At 47.0% G+C, this 8,953-nt stretch overlaps 1 long non-coding RNA gene across 1 annotated transcript; it reads right to left on the bottom strand.

Moving 5' to 3' along the window:
- Nucleotides 1–464: 464 nt before the first annotated feature.
- On the bottom strand, nt 465–7,680 carry LOC309366407. The gene is made up of 3 exons (XR_014166697.1): nt 7,514–7,680; nt 1,444–1,562; nt 465–604 (listed from the first exon to the last, which is right to left on the bottom strand). It is a non-coding gene; the product is annotated as an uncharacterized lncRNA (long non-coding RNA).
- Between the last annotated feature and the right edge of the window lie 1,273 nt (nt 7,681–8,953).

The raw sequence follows: 8,953 nt of genomic DNA, 5'->3' as shown, positions 1-8,953 counted from the left end.
TTATAATACTTACCTGAGACTCGATGAGCAAGCCTCATTGGAGTCAGTGGGACTTATTTTTGAGTAATTCAAAGGACTGAGTGTAAGGGACTTGGAGATAGTGTACATATAGCCCCAGGCTGAATGTCCAGCAATTAAGCAGCCCTTGGAAGGACCTCTGCCTCGAACGCTACAGGGCTGTGGAGTCTCTTTTCTTTTGAGGGCTGTGTCCCTTGTTGGGGTGACCTTTCAGAGGCTGCATGCTAGCAGGAAGCAGGGCCACCCATTTTTTTCTCTTTCAGCCCTCCTCCTTTCCCTCTTTCCCTGTCCATCTTACCATTCCTCTTCCACACAATGACTAGGTACTAGGTACAATTAGGTACTCTTCCGTATCCTTGGTGAGGTGGTGATGGAGAAACCAAGAGCTAAAAATACCTTTCAAAACACACACTCACAAAACACTGCATACCACTGTTTGTTTCTTTCATCCTTAATACAGAGAACTGACTTTATGGATTAGACTCTTAAAAAGCATATTGTGATTGGATCAAACAATATTTTCATATTCTGCTCTTCAAAGGCCTGCTCTCGGCCTCAGTTCCACATGACAGGATTTTATCTGGCACTATAATGAAAACCAAAAGAAAGGAAGAAATCAAGAAAGAAAGAAATCACTAGGAATGAATAATGCGAACTGATTCCTCCCCCCGCCACCCAGTCTTCTCGCTACTCCAAGGGCTGAATGCTGAAGAACTCAAAGAAAATATAGCCAGAGTCTCAGGAGATGCTGTGTCAACAACGCCTCCTTCTGTTGGCGCATTGCAGTATCTGTTTAACTAATCAGGGGGAAATTTATCATACAGGATTTGGTGGGGTTGTTTGTGGAGTCTCTAAGCACAATAGTGCTGGATGTTCAGATGTCATCTGTGTGCCTCTGGAGATGAAACACCACAGCTGGTATAAAAACAAAGAGGTGCCAAAAACTGGATTTCAAAATAGAGGACTATCTTAGAAGAATGCAATTTTTAATGATTCACAGTGTGTGTGTATGTGTGTGTGTGTGTGTGTGTGTGTGAGAGAGAGAGAGAGAGAGAGCGCACAAACTCCTCAATTTGAGCCACATTCAGTCTCCTGGGTCAGTGTTTCAAATGTCAGGTGAAAAGCTCATTTAGTCTGAAAGAGGAAACAGTGAGAGAAATACTGTGAGGTAATAAGAGATGTATTTTTCATGACCGGATAAGCCAGTGCAAAACACACACACCTGCCACAATAACACAGCTACATGCGGTAACAAAATGGCTATTGAGCATTTATCCAAATCTCTGGAAAGGGTGCGATATTTTTTCAGGCAGCTGAACAACCATAGTAACGAATTCCTCTTACATCATATGTTAGGATGACATATTACGGCAAGTTTGCATATTTGTTTTGGGTTTTTGTTTTTGTTTTGCACGGAAATCTTACCATGAGGTGATGAATAAAAATTATCCTTCTGTGGCTACTCATTCTTATAAACTGCATGTAGAGAAAATGAGACACAGCCTTGAAAAAGATGCTGGCTTGAGAGCCTCCTGGAGTGGAATCTGGGGGGAAAATGAAGAGGGGAAGTTATCTATCGGGTTTCCTACATTCCACCCCACTCTTCCAACAGTCCGTCATTTGCTAAAGAAAAGAAAGGAAAGGGTTATGCTGACATAATTCTCATATGAATTCTACAGGGCAAAGTATTTCTTGGAAAGTGTTTGTATTTCCTCCAGCAGCAACCTCTGGGTACCACCTCACTCTTCAGCTCAGGGCCTCTCAGTCTTTCTACCCTCAGGACTCACTTGAGATGACTGAAAATTCTGTGGAGGCTCACCAGTCCCAAAATGGCAGTGCAGGGGCAGCACCAGTTATGGAAAAGGTGGCGGATGGAGGCAAAGTTTGGTATAATCAGCTGGCAATTACTGATGTCACCTTCTGCTGATATCTAATCCATTTTCAGAAATTGCTAAATTCTTCCTCACAGTGTTTCCCCCGTGGCAAGGAGCTCCATCACTCATCATCCCACAAGCTAAGTCAAGACATTTGCTCTGGAGATATTGTGGCTCAGTTTTTAGTGGTGATTACATTTTCTTTTATATGTTTCCCTTCCCCGTGTCTCTCAAATAATTTTCGCACAGCTCTATATTTTTATTCCATTCTTCTTTCACGCTCAGCTTGCAGCTAATTCTGCCTTCCCACCAGACCCTACAGTCCTTCATTGCTGGTCTTTTGAAATTCACTTCTTACTCCTCTGACAGATCCTCCCTCTTATCTTTGCACTTTCTATTCCCAGTTATTTATTTATGCATTATTAATTATTATCAATAAATATTAGCTTTTTATCTTTTCAATTTCGTTGTTCTGTATGGGACAATGGCAATAAAGATTATCGTACTTTCCAATTATCTTTAGTGCCTCCTGTGACCTTTCCTCATCTACTCCCACAAATTCTCTGTCTCCTGGGCAGTTTTAGTCAGCATGCATGGAGGTGCTGGCGTCGGCACTGGCCCAACCGAAAGGTTATGGCACAGGTACTGTAGCGGGCAGGGCACTGAGGCCCACTGGTGAGTTGTGGGCCACTGTTTGAGGAATACCATATTGGCCTGAAAAGGCCTCACTTTTCCCCCAAATTCTAACCGTGAAAAGTTAAAGTGTGGCTTATATTCACGACCTTATGGTATGCAGCCAGAAACGCGGGGCAAACAGCGCCAGGAGCACGGCAAAGCGGTGCTCATCCCAAGCGTAGTTCCCCATCCTCTCTCCCAAGGGCAGGAAGGGAGAGAGCAGGAAAGGGAATGGCCGGCGGCAATGCAGTGTGGCTCCCCCCGCCCAGTATGCAGCCAGGAGCAGCGAGGAATGGAACGGCTTATATTTGGGTATTTTTTCTTTTTTCTTTTCTCCCCTCCAATTTTAAAGGTGCGGCTTATATTCGAGTGCGGCTTATATTCGGACCGATACGGCACTTGTTCAGTCGATATTTTGAGCCCCAGAAAGGGGGGGGGGAAGGAAGGCATCAGAAATTCCCTCACACAAGACTTCCTTCCACTCATGTTAGCAGTCGATAATCCTCAGATGGAGATTGCTAGAGACCCTGCTTTACATTTTCAAGTATTACAACATTTAAAGTGATAATCAACAAGGAGAATTCAGTGAAATACATATGCTTTTTTTTTTTTTACTGCAGGGGGAAGGAATCCAATTAGAAAATTTGGAAACATAAAGTTCAGATATCTCATACACACTCACAATTGGGGGATGGAGGGATTATAAATCATAGTACATAATATCCGGCACCCAAGCAGATACTTTTAAATAGTGGAGAGGAATGGGCTATGGCATTTAATCTGCAGTATACCAGTCGCTCCAAGTATGACTCATAGCTCAAGTTGAAAGATAAAGATCAAAGAAGGGAAATATTCTTTGTGTGCCCGTGAGGTCAGATACCCACAGCAAACCCCGTAAAAGAAGGCAGTGAAAAGAGAGGCCCATATTTTGATTATAGGAATGACACCATTCCTTTAATAATGAATACCTCTCTATTTTGGCAATATGAAATCTGCTACGTGGCACAGATAAAACCTTGGATATCACTATTCTTCAGCGACTTTCCTGCCCACTGATGCTCAGTTTGGTCTCCACTCTTACACAGAACTGTTTGTTTTGTTGCACTCTGAAGAAAACAAATGGAAGTCCCCCCCAAGTCCCCCCAAGTGGGATCCTTTCTCATAATTTAAAATGAAGTTCACTCTTCATTTCCTTCTGCAAACATTCATAACCCACATTCCTCTTTTGCAGGAGCACAAAGGCTTGCAGATTCAGTTTTATCTCTGTTTACAATCCAGCCCAGAAACACACTTGGATGCATTTTGCTTGTTTACACTGGTTTTCTTTGGATTAAGTGCTTCATAGGGCAAGCTAGAAGAGTAATTAGTAAATAGCAAAGGTCTTTTGCCCTCATGTCCTGTTTGTGGGCTTCCAATACACATCTGGCTGGCCATTGTGGGGAAGACAGGTTGCTTGATATGTCTTTTGTTTCATTCTGTTGGCTCTTATTTACTTAAGCCCCCTGAGAACTGAGCATGCTCAGAAGCCCCCACAGCCAATGTTGAGGGTAGTTAAGCACCAGTTCATCAAGGCTGTGAGTAGGTTCAATGAGGGAGGGAAGTGACTTGCTCAAGGCCTGAACACAGGCCAATTAGTAGTCTTCTGCATGCTGTTGCACTCCTACTCTCATTGCCCATAGGCATAGCCATCATGGTTTATAGCCAGGGGATGATGGGAGTTGGAGTCCGGCAACATCTGCACTCACAGTTTAACATGTTCTGAAAGTGGGGATAGGGTCAGGGAGATGGGTCTGTGGTCCTTTCCCACTCCAGCAAATATTCACCATATATAGCAAAAGAGTTCTCAGATTTTGGACTCAATCTCAGATCGTTATAGCAAAGAGAAAGAATTTTATGGAGGGTAGGAAACTGTTGTTCACTGTTCTGAATACAAATATCCCAAATGCACCCGTGACCCCCCAGATTGCATAATAAAGTCCCTACTGCAGTTTGGTTGAAGGGGGGGGGCTAGGGCTGAGGAATTATGCGTTCAGGGGCTTGCCGATCAGAAGGTCGGCAGTTTGAGTCCCCATGACGGGGTGAGCTCCCACTTCTTGGTCCCTGCTCCTGCCCACCTAGCAGTTCAAAAGCAGTTCAAAGTGCAAGTAGATAAATAGATACTGCTCTGGCAGGAAGGTAAACAGCGTTTCCGTGCACTGCTCTGGTTCTCCAGAAGCGGCTTAGTCATGCTGGCCACATGACCCAGAAGCTCCCTCGGCTAGTAAAGCGAGATAAATGCTACAACCCCAGAGTCGTCCGTGACTGGACCTAATGGTCAGGGGTCCCTTTACCTTTACCTTTACCTTGAATTGTTGGGGGAATTTCAGTCTTCTGCATGAGAATATTCAGAGAACCCCCCCGCCCATTTTGAAACCTATGAATTTTGTACTCAACTGTAAATCAAGTTTTGATATGGTAAATTAGGATTTCAATATTGTTCAAGAAAGCCATAGGCTTAGCCCCTACTCCTTCCACTGCTCTCTTAGCCCATGGTTTCCTTCACCCACCAATATGAGCTAAAGCAGTGTTTCCCAACCTTTTTTGGGCAAAGGCACACTTGTTTCATGAAAAAAATCTCGAGGCACACCACCATTACAGCCCCGTGACGTCAGCGCGCAGCGTCACGCCGGGAGGGACATGAATTGCTAGCAAATTACATAATCACCTCCTTGAGGGCTGGCTCATCTTCTCCGAAGGCAGAACCCCATTAATTAACAGCACAGACTCACACCATAGCCAAGACGAGGGGGGAAAACCTCAGTCATGCACAGTCATGCACATGTGGGGGCTAAATGAGGACGAAGACCGGGCAGAGAGCAGGGTTCAAATCACCCCACCTGGCCAGGACAATCCCTGGGTGCTCCCTTGGGTCACTCGCCTGACCCACCTCGCAGGGCTGTTGTTGCGAGGATAACACGGGGAGAACCACGCGCACCCCCGGGAGCTCCTTGGAGGAGAAAGCGGGCGATGAATGCAATGCACGAAATATATGAGAGGTGACCAGGTTTTGCAGGTGAGGGGCCCCCGCCAGCCTCCGCTTCCAACACCCGGCGCAACGACGCCGAAGTTTCCCCCCGGGCTCGGCTCGGGAAGCACCGGTGCTCCCCCCGCGGCTCCCCTTCACCCTCCCGGCTCTCTCTGCCGCCCACTGGGCACCCCCCTCACCTGCCAAGTCCGGAGCGCCGGTGGAAGTTGCATGCATGCATGCAGGGCGCCGCGTTGCCATTGCATTGCACTGCACTCCATGCAACGCCTGCACGCATGCATTGCCTTGCACGCCCGCCAAGGGGTCTCCCCGCGGTCCGATGCGTCCCCTCCGGCGCGGATGCAGCATTGCAAAAATAAAAAAAACCCGACGCAGCCCTACCTGGGGGGCAGCCTCCGCCTCCGCCGCTCCGCCTCCGCGGGGATCCCCGGGCTCCATTCTGCCGCCCGATCTCCGGAGGGCGCAGGCAGACTGTGCGGGGTCTGCGCGGAAGAGCCCCTGCCCGCCCGGCTGCCGCCGCTGCGCTCATTCCATGGCCGGGAGAAGAGCGCTTCAAATAAAACGCCCGGCCCGCCAGGCCACGCTGGGAAACGTAGTTCGCGCACCCCGCGCGGGCGCGGAGCCCAAGGGTGAGGGGACTACGGATCCCGGCAGCCCCCGCGCCGGGGACAGAGGAGGAGAGGCCGGGTGCAGGGATGGAGGGACGGGTGGGCGAGCGAGTGAGTGAGTGGCAGCCGCCAAGCCTTGGCCGAGAGCCAGGAAGGGCCTCCCCGGAGGAGGAGGAGGAGGAGGGAGGCGCAGAGCGGGAGGGAGGGAGGGAACCCCAGGGGTCATCTAGTGACGGCGCCCCAATCGAAAATTTGACTTTTAAAAAAAAATCTTTCAATTTTTAAATTTTTCCCGCGGCACACCAGGCAACATCTCGCGGCACACTAGTGTGCCGCGGAACAGTGGTTGGGAAACACTGAGCTAAAGGTATGAGTTTGATCACAAATTAAGTGACACAAAATATCTCAGGAGAGAATCTTCTGAGAAAAAAACTGTTGGATTCTCTGCCATATTTGACAAATTCTCTCCCCCTGCCCCCACTTGACGCATGCATTTGACCATCCACAAATGGTGTGGGAAATTTTTGGAGACAGGTTTTGTTCAGCTCCAGTGACGATACATCACAACACGTAGGGGAAATAAGATATGATGTCTGAGATTCCTTTCCGCATCCTGCTTCTCAACCCCTTTTCCTTTTGTGTAGGGATGAAGAACTGGGTCCGGCCAATGAGCTGCATCATTACTTAGCCCATCCTTCACAGTCCGACTTGATAGGTACCGGTAAGCGGGACCAGCCATGTGCCATTCTCCTGACACCAGGTAATGGACACCTGGGGATGCTATGACTTTTGAACAGCTGGTGGGTTGTTACAGTGGCCTCCTCTGAAGCTGAAGGTGGGCTCCCAATGCAAATCAGCTGATCGGCACCAGGAGTGTGCTTTCAAGGCTCTGTTTCAAACCACTTCCTAAAACAGAGCTCCATTTTAGGAAACGCTCTAAAACAGAGCAGGCCCCTTCGAAGGCACCCCTTTGAAGAGGCTTGCTTCGTTTGCATGAACCACGTCTGAAAACGGAGCTTTGAATGCAAACTGATTCATGAAAATGGAGCAAGCCCCTTTTGCCAGTCAGCTGATTGGCACTGGGAGTGCGCCTTCAAAGTGGCTTGCTCCATTTCAAGCCGCTTCTAAAACAAAGGAAGCAAGCCACACCCCCCCCCCCGCAGCTGCCTGGCGCCACAAGGAGCCACACTCACCAAGGAGCCACGTATGACGTTATGGTTTATAGAAACGCTTTTCAATAAATAAATAGCAAAGATAAAACCAATAGGACTTGTAAAAACAACCATGTGTCCGGATAGGCTTTCTTGACTTACCACAACCATCCATCAAGTGCAGAAACAGATGGGCAAGCCTCTTAAGCTGTAGCTGACTTTCGTTAATGTTTATAATTAAGCCATAAGACTTGACAAGCAGCACATTTCTGAGAGATTATCACACATCTCAGGTGCAGCATGAGGCAGGAGCCAAAAGCCAAGCGACTTCAGCTCCTCAGAAAGTGTGCAATAATCCCTCAGAAATCTATTAACCAGGAGTGCCTCATAGCTATTATGACATGGAAACTTCAAGGTAAAAAGGTCATACCTGTGTTTTTTATGAGGAAATGTTGACGCGTTCATGACATAGCCAGTGACCAATCAAAAACCTTCATTGTTACTCTCCGTTCTCAAGTAATTTCATAATAGCTAAATGTTGTAAAGCAACGTTCTGTGATCTGCCTGTTAGCAGCTATTTGCTGGGCTAAATTTGTAAAAAGATGTGCATACTTTTCTCTTTCCAAAAACCCCTGTGAGCTAGGATTACATGCAGACATGTGTGTAGAATTAGACTAAGCATAAATAAAAATGCATTAATTCCATTAGGAATTCTCATATTTTTTAAAGTTAAACAAGTACAAGTGGGACCTGCAGCAAAGTGTTGCAGTGTATCCTCGCCTTCACGAGGGAATGCTCCTTCAAGCCAACTGTGCCTTCCTCTGGGATACCACAAGCTGTCAGGAGCGCAAGCAAATCATTTCACTCCCCACATACCCCCATTTTCCATCTTCCTTTTCTAACCAACAGTCAACATTTGGTATTTACTGAGACGGCTCAGTTCTCAGTTTGGGGGGAAGGTTGACCCCTTAGTTATATTTTCCTAAAGATATTTTTTGGTATCTGCAAACCTCAAGGCTCCCTCAAGCATGTTGATGACTCCCTCTTGATTCTCAGTGGCCCCATTTTGGCTACAATCCTGTCGGCACTCACCAGCCAAGTTCACTATTAAAGGGAGTGACATTACTGTAATATGTAGACATTTCATTATATCTGCATGACCGGGAGCATAAATCAATTATAGCCACTGTTAGCAATTCTGCTTCCACTGCTACTTTATTCCTTGCATATGCACCGTAATTTATTTTATTATTTATCCATTCCAGTTTCTGTTCTCTTCACAAAGTCATATTTAAAACGATAATGTAGAATTTGAGGAAACTTATATTGTACCAGCCTATGAACCAGCTGCCAAATGGCTCAGAGTTCTCTGCTTGACTGTAGCAGCAGAACAGATAGTAATATCACTCCCTCATATTTCAGTACATAGGAAGAGCCCACTGGATCAGGCCAGTGCCCCACCTAGTTCAGCACCGTGTTCTCACAGTGGCCAACCAGATGCCTTTGGGAAACCTGCATGCAGGATCCATGCGCAAGAACACTCTCCCCTTCTGTAGTTTCCAGCAACTGGTGTTCCGAAGTATTATGGCCTCGACACTCACC

This window comes from Podarcis melisellensis, assembly GCF_964234715.1.
Source record: "Podarcis melisellensis genome assembly, chromosome: 3".
Lineage (NCBI taxonomy): Eukaryota > Metazoa > Chordata > Lepidosauria > Squamata > Lacertidae > Podarcis > Podarcis melisellensis.
The sequence above is the reverse complement of the archived record's forward strand: the minus strand, read 5'-3'. Positions and strand labels throughout refer to the sequence as shown.